This window comes from Amphiprion ocellaris, chromosome 16 (assembly GCF_022539595.1).
Source record: "Amphiprion ocellaris isolate individual 3 ecotype Okinawa chromosome 16, ASM2253959v1, whole genome shotgun sequence".
In the NCBI taxonomy this organism is placed as follows: Eukaryota; Metazoa; Chordata; class Actinopteri; family Pomacentridae; genus Amphiprion; species Amphiprion ocellaris.
The window spans coordinates 33331482-33345574 of record NC_072781.1 but is presented as its reverse complement, the minus strand read 5'-3'; the positions used below and the strand labels follow the sequence as shown (position 1 = coordinate 33345574).

Genomic DNA, 14093 nt, shown 5'->3' with positions numbered 1-14093 from the left:
CAGGACCACTCATCCAGGATCTAATATAGTCGTATTCCCTCCGTAAGTCCGTTAATTACCTCCTCTGTAGCCGAGCTGGAAGGATTCACCTGGAATATGAAGCGCCAGCAGAACAAACTGTATCTGGGTTAATTACTTTACCTGCTGCAGAACAACCAGCTCCCATTCCTGCTGACTGTTCGGTGTCACTGGATTCCACAGAACGAGCATTAAAATATGGGACAATAAAGGAAGCGAGAATCATTTTCTCTTTGTTGTCGAATAAAAAGAACAGAAATAACTCCAATAATCTCCAATTATAAAGTTGTTGTAAGCAACAAAGTGCTTCACAAGGCAGCAAAAGACATAAAAAAACACAACATGGTGAATAAAAACCAAGAGAGAAAAGGTAAAACATGACTGGAAGAAATAAAGGGCAGTTCAAGGGAAATTGAACGTCAAATAAAATAAAAAAAGATGCTGAGATGAAAGTCTGATTTCTGATTTCAGAACTTTTAAATGCTCTGTATCCTTTCAGCCAGGCCCTGAAATCAAAAACAAAAACTCTGATGGAGGATTTCAGAGTGCATACTCATAAATAAAATACCAAAAGGTCAGAAATATGACCAGGAAAATGGCCAAAAAAATCTTAAAATCTGTCCTAAAACATACTGGAGTCGGTTTAAAGGAGCTGAAACAGCAGTAATGTGCTCACGTTTCTTGGTTCTGATAAAAACTTTAACTTTAGAAAACTTTAAAGGGAAGAACTAACTTCAGCAATTGTTTAAAGGTTCTGTTATGGAGTAGTTGTGGTACTAGTAGTTGGGCAAAAAGCTTAGTCTGAGATCAGACCCCCTAGAAAAGGAGAGGAGAGGAAAATGAGGTAGAAGTATGGGGAGCATGGGTTGGGCACAAGGAGAACCAGAATAGTAAAGTCAGAATAGTACATATAGACGTATGACAGGAAGTGGAAAGATTGGGGTGTGGTTGATCTCCTGAATCTCAGCTAAAGATTTTATTTCCATTAAAACAATGTTTATGTAATTAAATGATATTTGTTTTAGGTGAGGATTTCTCATTTTGTTTAAAACATCCTTCACTTGAATCTCTGGTGGGAAGAAGTGAGATGTGAGGAGACTGAAGGAACAGAGGATGTACAGTTAGTGGACATCTGACGTTGTTCTGTCATTGGGACTCATTTTCGTAAACACTCATAGGTGCACATTTCAGATTTCTGTCAGCAGCTGGATGGTTTAACCTTTATGTGGAGGGTCTTCATGAGGAGGGTCTGCAACTACCATCAGGAGAAGAAACAACAGTTTAACGTTGGAAAAGAGGCATCAGATGAAAGTACACCAGAAGTTTCTCACTGTTTTATTGGTTGTGCTCCACAAATTCATCCTCTTTAATCTTGAGAGAGTTCTACTGTAAGATCCTGAAGTTCTGAGGGAGAATATTTGGTTAAAAACCGGGACAGATTACAGAAGATACAGAAGATTACAAGCAGGATTTTTGGCCACAACAACACAACTGTAGCTCTCACCTCTCCAGATTTGTCTCCCTTCTTCTTCTTCTTCTTCTTCGTCTTCTTCTTCTTCTTCTTCTTCTTCTTCTTCTTCTTCTTCTTCTTCTTCTTCTTCTTCTTCTTCTCCTCCTCCTCCTCGATGAAGCTAAAATTGAAGAGCAACATGAAGAGTTTTCAGGCCGTGGCATCGTCTGAACTGTATCGACACATAACATCTCAGAAGGAAATGAGGCAGCAATCAATAATTTTGCACTTTTATTGTAAATACTAACAATTTTGTACCTTTTTTGGGCATATGCCAACAACTTTGCATTTTTATTGTGCAAATACTAGAAATTTTGCACCTTTACTATCCCAATACCAACAACTTTGCATCTTTACTGTGTAAATATCAACAATGTTGAACCTTTATTGTAAATACCAACCATTTTTGCACCTAAATACAATTTCACACTTTTATTGTGTGAATTTTGCCCCTTTTCTGTGTAAATACCAATTGTTTTGCATGTTTATTTTGCAAATACCAACACTGTTTGCACATTATTTGAAAATTCCAACAATATTTGACCTTTATTGTGTAAATACCAACATTTTTACAACTGTTTTGCGCAAATAAAAGCAATTTTGCACCTTTATTATGTAAATTCAAACAATTTTGCATGTTTATTGTGTAAATATCAATATTTTTTGCATATTATTTGTTATTATCAACATTGTTGCACATTCATTGTGTGAATATCAACATTTTAGCACCTTTTTTTGTAACTGCCATCCATGTTTGCACCTCATTTCTTCAGGAAGCAGCAGTGTACAGGTTGTTTTTCCTCCTGATGTTTCTAAACTACACCCATGTCTGCTGGTTCGTCCTGTGATTCTGCTTCCCTTCAGCCTCCTCTTTGGTTCCGTATCTCCACAGTCTGCTCTCTCATTTGCTCTCATCAGTCACACATAATTTGCTTTCGTTCATCCCTCCCTCTTGCTGCATCAAACTCCTGGTGAAGCGTCTTCCTTCCGTCCTCCCTCTGCTTCTCGCTGTCAGACAGAACTGATCTCATACGAGGCAATCTGCTGACGACAATCTCTGCGGAGCAAGAACATAAAAGAGCGCGAGCTTGAAAGAGACGGGGGAAGAGTGGGAGTGTGCTCTAACAATGCAGCGCTTTATTAAAATGTCAAACACAAAGGACTACAGAGGAAGGGATATTACTACTACCAAAAGCACATTAGGCACAAGTAGATTTCTTGGAGTGGGAGGAAAATGTCAGGAGGACTTAATTTATTCGCAGCTGAGTGGTGAGCCTGGCTGCCTCGCTTCAAACCCAGGTTGGAGAATAATTGATGCCTACAAACATAAAAACTGTTTTTCTTTTTTTGTTTCATCATCTTAATATTACATTTAATGCAAAAAGTGAAACTCAGGAGCTGAAAGAGCTGAGGATGGGTGCATGGATGGATGGATGGATGGATGGATGGATGGATGGATGATGGATGGATGATGTATGGATGGATGGATGGATGATGGATGATGGATGGATGGATGATGATGGATGGATGGATGGTGGATGGATGAATGATGGATGGATGAATAGATGGATGATGGATGGATGGATGGATGGATGGATGGATAGATGGATGATGGATGATGGATGGATGATGGATGGATGGATGGATGATGGATGGATGATGGATGATGCATGATGAGGAATGAATGAACGATGGATGGATGGATAGATGGATGATGGATGGATGGATGATAGATGGATGGATGATGGATGGATGGATGATGGATGGATGATGGATGATGGATGGATGGATGGTGGATGATGGATGGATGGATGGATGGATGGATGGATGGATGGATGGATGGATGGATGGATGATGGATGATCATGGATGATGGATGATGGATTGATGGATGGATGATGGATGGATGAATGATGGATGGATAGATAGATGGATGATGGATGGATGATGGATGGATGATGAATGATGGATGGATGATGGATGGATGATGGATGATGGATGGATGGATGGTGGATGATGGATGGATGGATGGATGGATGGATGGATGGATGGATGGATGGATGGATGGATGGATGGATGGATGGATGGATAGATGGATGATGGATGAATGATGGATGGATGCATGGATGGATGCTGCAGTTTGGAAACCTTTGACCTCATTGATCTGATCAATACAGAGATCAGAGGGTTTATATTGCTGATCGTGTCTCTTCAGCAGAAGTCCATATTTTACACCTAATGTGATCATAATTTATTAAAATACAATAAATAATAAAATTGAGATAATAATTGCATTTTATTTGTGTGAAAAATTTTATTTAAATAAAATCTACAAATAAATCTGCCCTGATGTGTATATTTTGACAAAAAACAACTAAAAAAAATGTCAATTTTAGTTGATTTTTTGCTGAAATCTACATTATTTCTTCACAGTAACCAGTGGTTTCTGGTTGGATTCTAACACAGAAGGACTGAAAGCTGCTTGTCTGGATGAGAATAAACGTTTCCTCCGGGGTACTTCCAAAAGAATGGATTAAGAAGTGGAGAAATAAAGGAAGGTGAGCAGCAGAAACCTTCACACATGAAGCTGGACTGTGGGAACCAGAGTGAAGTGTGATAACAGTGTTTTCAATGGAATGAAAACACTGTGAAAGTTTTCTCTTTTTTTCCCCTGGAACTGTTCTTCCCTCCTGATTTCCTGCCAGCAGAAAACACATCAGCCTGACAGAGAGAATAAACGTCCTTTTCTGTCTCCGTCTGCTGATTCCACTGGAGGAAAAACAGAAAAGTTCACCAGAAGCTCGTCGTGTTGCAACACAAGAATGCTTCAAGTAATAAACAGCTCTCCCTTTCAAAATAAAAGCGTTGACCTGAAGGTTCAAACCTCAGATTGTCATGACGGGAAAAACAACATTTTCTCTGAGGCTCATGAATCCTCCACATGTCGGTTTCAGGTCAACTCAGGCTAAAAGAGCATGATTTAAAGAAGATTTATGAACTTATTAAGTAAGGAATACATTCTGCAGACATTTATCCATCCTCCTGCACAAAATCTGGAAGAAAGAACTCATAAATTTCTTCCTCTAGTGAATAAAAAACATCAAAGCATCCAAGAAAAGTTTCTGATACTCCAGGTTTTTTTTTTAAACAACTGAAATAACAATAAAAGAATATTTATATATTTAATAACCTACATTCATTTATGTAAATGTATATTTTCTTGGTAATTTCATTTAGTTTGAAGTTCCTGTCTCGGTCCAGATATTTTCAGTACGTTCGAGATTATTCAGAAGTTACTCCATGTAAAATCTGCAGATATTTATATTTTAGTCTTTATTTTAAGCCATAAAATGTTGGCAGAAGAGAAAACGTTTCATAATTGTATGGAGATTTTCTGGAAGCATTGTGATGGGAAACTGTATGACTGAGAAACTGAAAAATAATCTTTATTTTATCATTAATTTATTCACATACAAAACTCGGCTAATGTTTCTGAAGATCACCATGTATTTTTAAAAACATACGTTACCTACGATCGACTTTTGACAAAATAAATGCTTTTTAAAAAAATGTTTAAATATACAGTGGGATGAAATTTCAATTAAACATTATGGTTATTAGAATTAGAATTTTAGAATTTAGGATTTAGAATTTCAGAATTTTATTTTATTAATTATCTATCTATCTATCTATCTATCTATCTATCTATCTATCTATCTATCTATCTATCTATCTATCTATCTATCTATCTATCTATCTATCTATCTATCTATCTATCTATCTATCTATCTATCTATCTGTCTATCTGTCTATCTAAATATATTTAAAATAATAATAATTACAATTAATAAATTCAATAAAATCTGTCAGTTTTTAGGTGACAAAACCCAAAAAAACCCACATTGTCTTGCAAAATAAGTGAAGGGAAATGGACCTAAATTTGCATTAATGTTAATTAATCACTACATTTCATCATGTTCTGGTAAACACACACCTGTAAAGAGTTTCTGGTTTATTTAGCTCCACTATGTTCATATTTTTAATAACTGGGAGCTCCCCAAGCTATTTCCTACCAAACCTTTCCAAAAAGCACAAAGCGAAGTTTAATTAATTTGATTAAAACGGCTTCAAACTGGATCCAAGAGCTCACCTGTCCTGTCAGTTCTCCAGGTTTTACCTGAAAACTCGGAGGAAAAGGAAACAAAGTGGAAGAATCGCTGCCAAGAGGAGAGAGAATTAAACTCAGAAACTCATCGTCTGACGACTTCATCACAGTAAAACAAGAATAAAAAACAAACAACAGATCTTCTCCTGTCAAACAAACAACATCAGTGATTAACAACAACTTGCTGCTTTTTATTCATTGTATTTCATTACTTTGATTTTATTCTGATGTATTTTTTTTTACATATTGTACTTTAGTTATTTGTTTCTGTCAAAAATTTGAAAAAATCTTTAAATAATTAAATTTTATGGTTATTTATTGTTACAGTTGGGATTGTTTTGGTGGAACATTTACATGCAGCGTGGCTTAATGAGATTAGCATGAATTATTTATATAAAAAAAACACATTTAAAGCTGCTTTACTGCATGAAATCCTGAACAGGAGTTTACAATTTCAGGTTTAAGGAGGATAAAACCAGGTGAAATGATTGACCAATGAAGGCCTCGTCCCCTACGTCTACTTCCTGTTAGTCAGACTAATAGATCTGCTCTCAGAGCGTCCGTCCTCAACCATCTTTCTAACATCAGATGGCTAAAACCAACACTTCCTGAACCATCTTTCCAACGTCAGACAGCTAAAACCAACACTTCCTGAACCGTCTTTCTAACGTCGGACGGCTAAAACCAACACTTCCTGAACCGTCTTTCCAACGTCGGACGGCTAAAACCAACACTTCCTGAACCGTCTTTCTAACGTCGGACGGCTAAAACCAACACTTCCTGAACCGTCTTTCTAACGTCGGACGGCTAAAACCAACACTTCCTGAACCGTCTTTCTAACGTCGGACGGCTAAAACCAACACTTCCTGAACCGTCTTTCTAACGTCGGACGGCTAAAACCAACACTTCCTGAACCGTCTTTCTAACGTCGGACGGCTAAAACCAACACTTCCTGAACCGTCTTTCTAACGTCGGACGGCTAAAACCAACACTTCCTGAACCGTCTTTCTAACGTCGGACGGCTAAAACCAACACTTCCTGAACCGTCTTTCTAACGTCGGACGGCTAAAACCAACACTTCCTGAACCGTCTTTCTAACGTCGGACGGCTAAAACCAACACTTCCTGAACCGTCTTTCTAACGTCGGACGGCTAAAACCAACACTTCCTGAACCGTCTTTCTAACGTCGGACGGCTAAAACCAACACTTCCTGAACCGTCTTTCTAACGTCAGACGGCTAAAACCAACACTTCCTGAACCATCTTTCTAACGTCAGACAGCTAAAACCAACACTTCCTTTCACTCATCCTCCTGAACCACATTTCTGAAACCAGCCGTCCTTCCCTCTATCCATCAGCCATGGTTTTTCTGTTTACCTGGAACGTTTTAACCTTGTCATACCTGTCGTTAAAGACACAAACACAGCAGCATCAATCACACGTCTGACCGGCGAGCTCATTACTATCACATGCATGAATAATGGATGATCACGCTGCACACGCGTGAGTGTATGAACATACGACAGCCATGTCCTTGAGTTATCATGTTCTACATTAGAGGCAGCGCTGTGCTCAAACCATCAGGAATCCTTCATGGAAACACTCCAGAACCAGAACCAGGACCAGGACCGGGTTAGGGTTAACCCTCCTGTCATCCTGCGGGTCAAAATTGACTCGTTTTAAAGTTTGAAAATGTGAGAAAAAAATATATTTTCACAGTGAAACTTCTGATGTCCACATTTTCAACATTCTTGGAAAAATCTTTGAACATTTTTTGGTGGAAAAAAAGAAAAGTTAGAAATGATTCTTAAGAACATTCACTAAAAAAATCAACCAAAATCCAGTGAATTTCACAGGATTTTGGTTGATTTTTATGTGAATGTTCTTAAAGGAAATATCAGAAGTTTTACTGATATATGTGGAATCATTTTAGATATTTTAAATATTTTTTTTTGGAAGATTTTTACTAATTTTTTTTATTTACAGGATTTTTCTTGCCAAATTTGGGTGATTTTTTTTTTTTAAACAAAAATTTTACGGAATTATTGGAATTTTCTTCCTGAAGGTTTTGCTAATTTTCAGAAATTTGGGGAATTTTTTTGCTGAATTTTTGGATTTTTTTGCAGACAAGGAAATAATATTTTTTGGTGACTGTAAATGAGGACAACAGGAGGGTTAAGTTTAAACCTAACCCTAATATCAACCCTCCAAAGTGTCATAAATATGATAAAACAACTTGTCATGGTCTAGAAATGATTTTAAATTTATAGTTTTACTAATTTACAATCTGCAGTTAATGTCTTCTCTGGAATTTTTACAGTTTGAGGGCCGGATTGGACCCTCTGGAGGACCGGATTGGACCCTCTTGAGGACTGGATTGGACCCTCTGGAGGACCACTTTTGGCCCGCGGGCCTCATGTTGGACACCCCTGAACTCCACCTTGATGCACCTTCAAACAAATCCTGACTTTTAAAAGTCTAAAACATCCCAGAAAACAGACACAAACACACAAACTGCCTCCTAAATCCCTCTGGTTGATGTGATTCATACAAAAACATGAATTCACTGATCTATCCTGAGTGGAAATAAAGTTTTAACTCGTTCCCCAGATCGATGCTGTGGCTGAGATTAGGAACACATTACGGTGGAGGTTAGAGGAGACGGATTTAACGACGTCTGGCCGGCCGGACGCTGCTCTGGCTGGTTTCCTTAATTGGCTGGCAGGTATTAATAAGAGATTTATCCTTGATTATCAATAAAATAAACATCCAAGAGGCTTAAATCAGAGCGGTGAAGAGGCTAATGGAGCTGCTGGCCGACGTTAGCTCCAAATATTTCAGTTTATGATTCAGGATTTAAACTCCAGCAGAAGATCCAAAGGCTGGACCGTCTGTCTGACGTTTCTAATGCAAAAAAACTAAACAGAAAACACAGAATTCTAGATAAAAAAGTCTTTAAATCTACTCTAAGTGGGACACCGAAAGCTAAACTACTCAATAGACATGAACTCTCTGAACCTAAAGTTGGATTTTTGTTGCTTCCGTCTCGTTTTTCCAACACAAAACGACCAGAAAGAGACTCAGACCAACACAAAATAAATGGAAAACGAATACTAGCACATAAAAACCCTACCTGATGAGATTTAACTCCAAAACAAAGAGACAAAACTCAGAAAATAGACGTAAAAAAGGTGAATTTCTTTGTGAAAATTATCTCAAAGAGATTCAAATTGACCTGAAATAGAAGCAAACCAACACAAAATGACCAGAAATAAGATAGACGGCACGAAATAAATTGCAAAAGAGACAAAAAATAAGATAAAAAAGTTACAAAGTGCCAAGAAATTAGACAAACAACACAAATGAGACAAAAAAGAAACACAACATAACAAAAATGAGAAACAAAACAACAAAAACGAGACAAACGACCCATCCATCCATCCATCCATCCATCCATCCATCCATTATCTATACACCACTTAATCCTCACTAGGGTCATGGGGGGGCTGGAGTCTATCCCAGCTGACTCAGGTGAAGGCAGGGGACACCCTAGACAGGTCACCAGTCTGTCACAGGGCTACATACAGAGACAAACAATCACTCTCACATTCACACCTACGGGCAATTTAGAATGATCAATTAACCTCAGCATATTTTTGGACTGTGGGAGGAAGCCGGAGTACCCGGAGAAAACCCACGCATGCACAGGGAGAACATGCAAACTCCATGCAGAAAGATCCCGGGAAAGCCGGGACGTGAACCAGGGATCTTCTAGCTGCAAGGTGAAAGTGCTAACCACTACACCACTGTGCAGCCCCCGAGACAAACCACACGAAACAAAACAAAAAATTAAACAAATAAATGACAAGGCGACAAAAAAATGAAGCAAACAAACCAGCAAGACAAAAACCCACAAAATGACAAAAAATGAGAGAAAAAACAACTCATAAAGCAAAACACAAAATTTAAACACAAAATATTACAAATATGAGATGCAAAACGTCAAAAACGAGACATAAAATAACAAAAACGAGATGCAAAATTATGTTTCGTGTCATTTATCTCATTTTTGTTTAGTAGAAACTAAACAAAAAGAAGTAAAACTGAACTGAGAAAACTATTTCTGACAGATATCTTGATTTTAAAAACATTTTATGATGCGTCGCAAACAAATCCACAAGAAACACTGTTCACCTCAATTAAAAAATGCAGTTGATTTGATTTTATATGATTTTAAATGTGGACATTAAATCACAGCAGACATGATTCTGTTCAGTTTTACTTTCAGGTGCAGCAGAAATGATTTTAAGTTGTTGCTGAGGATTTTTCCTCCATCCTCAGGTGTGGAACTGGATTTTTTTTATTCCTGAACCTAATTTTCCCCTCGCTGACACTTTAAATCAGAACTTCATCTCTGCCAGGTTAAATAAAAGAAGAGTGTCGGTGATGAAAAGCCAATCAGAGCCTCCTCTAGTCCGTCTGATGGATGCAATCAGCTGATGAGAAGCAAAGAAAGATGGACGAGCTTCAGTCTGGAGACGTTTTTACACGTCTGGCCGGATTCACCACCTCCAGCTGCTGCAGGCCTCCGACCACCGATAATAAATATATAATGAATAATATGAGCTGGATAATGAGCGTCTTATTACTGGAGCAGCAGCTCTGTGCTGATGGATGACAGGATGAGGAGAAAACGATAAAATCACATGGAGGGATGAGTAACGGTGACCTCCGTTACCTGGAGACCAGGTGAGATGACGTCATTTTCACCCTCAGACGCTGGGAAACGGTTCTGAGCTCAGAACCAGATCAGGTTTTAGTTTATTCAGGTTCTACATTCAGCTCTGAGCGCCAGAAGTTCTGTTTTTATACCACTAAAGTGTGTGTAAATGAGGTGAAGTCAGCTTCTGATTTATATTTTAGTTCTTAAACAACAGATGTTCTCAGAGAAGTTCTTCCCAGGACATAAACAACGAGACTGGATGATGAATGAACCGAACACGTTTAAATATCGGGGCTAAGAGCCTGGAGTCCTAGTTATGATGTTAATTAGCATGTGAAGGTTTTAAACCTGACATATTATAACAGAAAAATACTACTTTACATCGATAATAATAAAAACAACAACTGTAATAACTAATAGAACAAGAACAACTATAAGTACAAGGCAACTTATACAAAGAAACAAAAACAACAAGAACAACAACTATATTAACAACAACAACAACTATATTAACAAGAACAAGAATGACATCAAGAACAACAATGAAAACAACTATAATAACAAATATGACAACAACAACAAAAATAACAAGAACAACAACATCAACAAGAACAATGACAAGAACATGAACAAGAACTACAACGGCACAGAAAATAACAACAACAACAAGAACAACAACGAAAACTACTATAACAACAGGTATAACAACAACAAAAATAACAAGAACAATGAAAACAACTATAATAACAAGTATAACAACAACAATGACAAAAACATGAACAAGAACTACAACGGCACGGAAAATAACAACAACAAGAATGACAACAAGAACAACAACAACTATAATAAGAACAACCACAAGAACAAAAAAAACAACCACAAGAACAGCAACAACAAGGACAAAAACAACAACAGCCATAATGATAACAACCACAACTATGAAAAGAACAACTACAAGAACAATTTTTTAACATCTTCCTCCCAAAAAATGAGAAAATGTACTTCAAAAATGACTACAAATGTCTTTAAAATCAACAAACAGCAAATATGTGCCATGAGGAGTCAGAATGAATTCACAGTGAATTTATCACCTTAACTGAGACTGTGAACATGTTTAGGTCCTGAGAAGCTGAAGGTGTTGGTCCATCTCTCTCCTAGTTCTGTTCCTATCTTCCTCCTTCTTCTTCTGGGTGTAATCAGTGTAATTTTAGCTCCAGTCCTGAGATATCCTGGATGTGGACGTGTTTAACATGCTGCCAGCGTGCTGCCGTCTCCTGCAGGAATTAGAATGAATGTTGGTTCAGAGTTTCAGGCCTTAGTCAGCAGCTGTGCTTCTGTTCTCTGTGATCTGCTCCTCTGATACGATCTGCTCCCCAAACCGTTCGTTTCACCTGCTAAATGTCAAGGGTTTCCTTTGTCAGCAGAGTGTTTTCCTCACGTCACCGCCCGGTTCTCGTCTCTAACTCCAGGCCTCGTCTACGGTGACCTTCTCAGGAATCAGCATCTCAGATAAAACCTCAAATGTTTCATGTTCTGCACTCAATAAAACGACATTTTCCTCGTGTTTGTCAAAGATTATCATCACCTCAAAACTGCACAGTCACAGTCAATCACCTTTATTTTATATCTAAGCTGTCCAACCTGTGGCCCATTGGCCAAAAGCGGTCCTCCAGAGGGTCCAATCCGGCCCTCAGAGTGTAAAAACTCCAGAGAAGACATTAACTGCAGATAGTAAATTAGTAAAATTATTATTGTTCTTTGTGTATCATTCGTGTAATGTTTTGTTGTGTTTTTTTCTGACTTTTGTCACCAACACCTTTGACTTCATGCGGTCCCAGATCATCATACTTCCACCTCCGTGCTTCACTGTCAGGACTCTGCATCCACTGTGGTGGTCCTGGTCAGGTTCTCACCAAACATGCTGGATCCATCTGAGCTCATACCTCCTGAGTTTCTATCTTTGTGACGTCTCTGTCAGGATTTTTTTTTAGATCCCCAGCTCAATTCTTTTTTATTATGAATTTTGTTTCATTTTGCAGACAATTTGAGCAAATATCAAACCACTATAGACTAATTTTGAGTCACTTGAGGAATATTATGAATAGTTCTGGACCATTTTTACTTGTTTTTGACCATTTTTTCCAATCTCTTTGCATGTGTTTGCATAACACCGTTAATTTGGATTAATCTTAAGTAATTTGGGACTAATTTTGAATACGTTTTTCAGAGTTTGGATTTCTATGTGGAGCCATGATGCAGACATAGATAGATACAGTCCATAGGCCCAGAACTGAGAATGTTCTGCTGTTCTCAGCTCATTTTGAACCATGTTCATCAGTTTGTTACAGCAGGTACAAAAAGGCTCAGGAGCAGGAAAGGAGACTGCAGTCAAAAGACTTTAACAATGCTAAATTTACAATGAGAAAGATATACAGGAACTGGAAATAGAACTCTAACTCAGAAACTAAATTAAACCAAGAAAACCAGAAACCATCTAGTGGTACGGAGGAAAACTACACGAGGATGAAAACTGAAACTACAGTTAACCCACGTATGGTATAACCAAGGCAGGAGAACAACTGAAAATACAACTAACCCAGCTTGAACTCAAACTAATCCTGAACAGAAATCCCCAGAGTAAAACCTACTTTATGCAGAGCATAAAAAACAATTAATATTAAGTACAGAACGCAGATGGTAATAATTCAACGTACAAAATGTTATACTAATAGTCTGGTGATACCAAGGCTTGGAAACTTACATGATGAGTAGGAATTCAGTCATTGACAACTGGCTTTTCTCAGCTCTCTCCCTTTTCAGGAACTCAACACATGGAAGGTTGTTGGCATCCAAGAGTTCATAGAAGGTAGGTATTTCTCCCACAGTGTTCCGTCCACATGAAGCCTGTGGTTTCCAGGATGAAGCTGGTGAGAGGTGGAATCCTCCATTAGAACACAATCCAAGGTAGAGTGGAGGACCAGCAGGCTAGAAGATCCCAGGACCAGCAGGCTAGAAGATCCCAGGACCAGCAGGCAGGAATCAGCTGCACTAAACATAGAAAACAGGATTAATAAAAGTCCAAAAGGCTGGTGGCAAAGACAGTTCTACTCCCTGTACTGACTGGAGATTAGACCATGGTCCAGCTTTGAATGAAGGCTGCAGTCTGCTTTTATGGAGACTCTCAGAGACCAACCACTCAGTTCCACCTGCAGCTCATCAGCTGATTATCCTGCAACACACCTGCTGCCTGCTTCACCATGAGCACACCTGGGAGAGAGAGAGAGAGAGAGAGAGAGAGAGAGAGAGAGAGAGAGAGAGAGAGCAGGGCCGAGCGAGGAGAAAGCACTACCACAACCCACTGCCTTAAACTGTGGCTGTCACACAGTTAGATTGACTGGAATCACATCTGGATTGAGTTTTGAGTTTTGGGGTCTAAATTTTCAATATAATCTTTATAACGATTTTGCTTTTGATTGCTTATAAGAGGAAATACTCGACCGTTCTAGTTTCAGAGAAATGAAGCTGTCATTGTTTGATTCTCTATAGATTGTTGGAATATTAACAATAAAAATGGCAAAAGAGGCTCACATATTTCAACATTTTCAGAAGTAGTTTCTGTGAGAGCTGACTTTCCTGCTGATATTTTGACAGACGGAGGCTTCAGTAATCTGCTATTATC

General features: G+C 38.3%; 1 long non-coding RNA gene across 1 annotated transcript; it reads right to left on the bottom strand.

The window, feature by feature from the left end:
• Positions 1 to 10644: 10644 nt before the first annotated feature.
• LOC129350862 (uncharacterized) lies at positions 10645 to 13730 on the bottom strand. The gene is made up of 3 exons (XR_008604419.1): positions 13536 to 13730; positions 13176 to 13462; positions 10645 to 11688 (listed from the first exon to the last, which is right to left on the bottom strand). It is a non-coding gene; the product is annotated as an uncharacterized LOC129350862 (long non-coding RNA).
• Between the last annotated feature and the right edge of the window lie 363 nt (positions 13731 to 14093).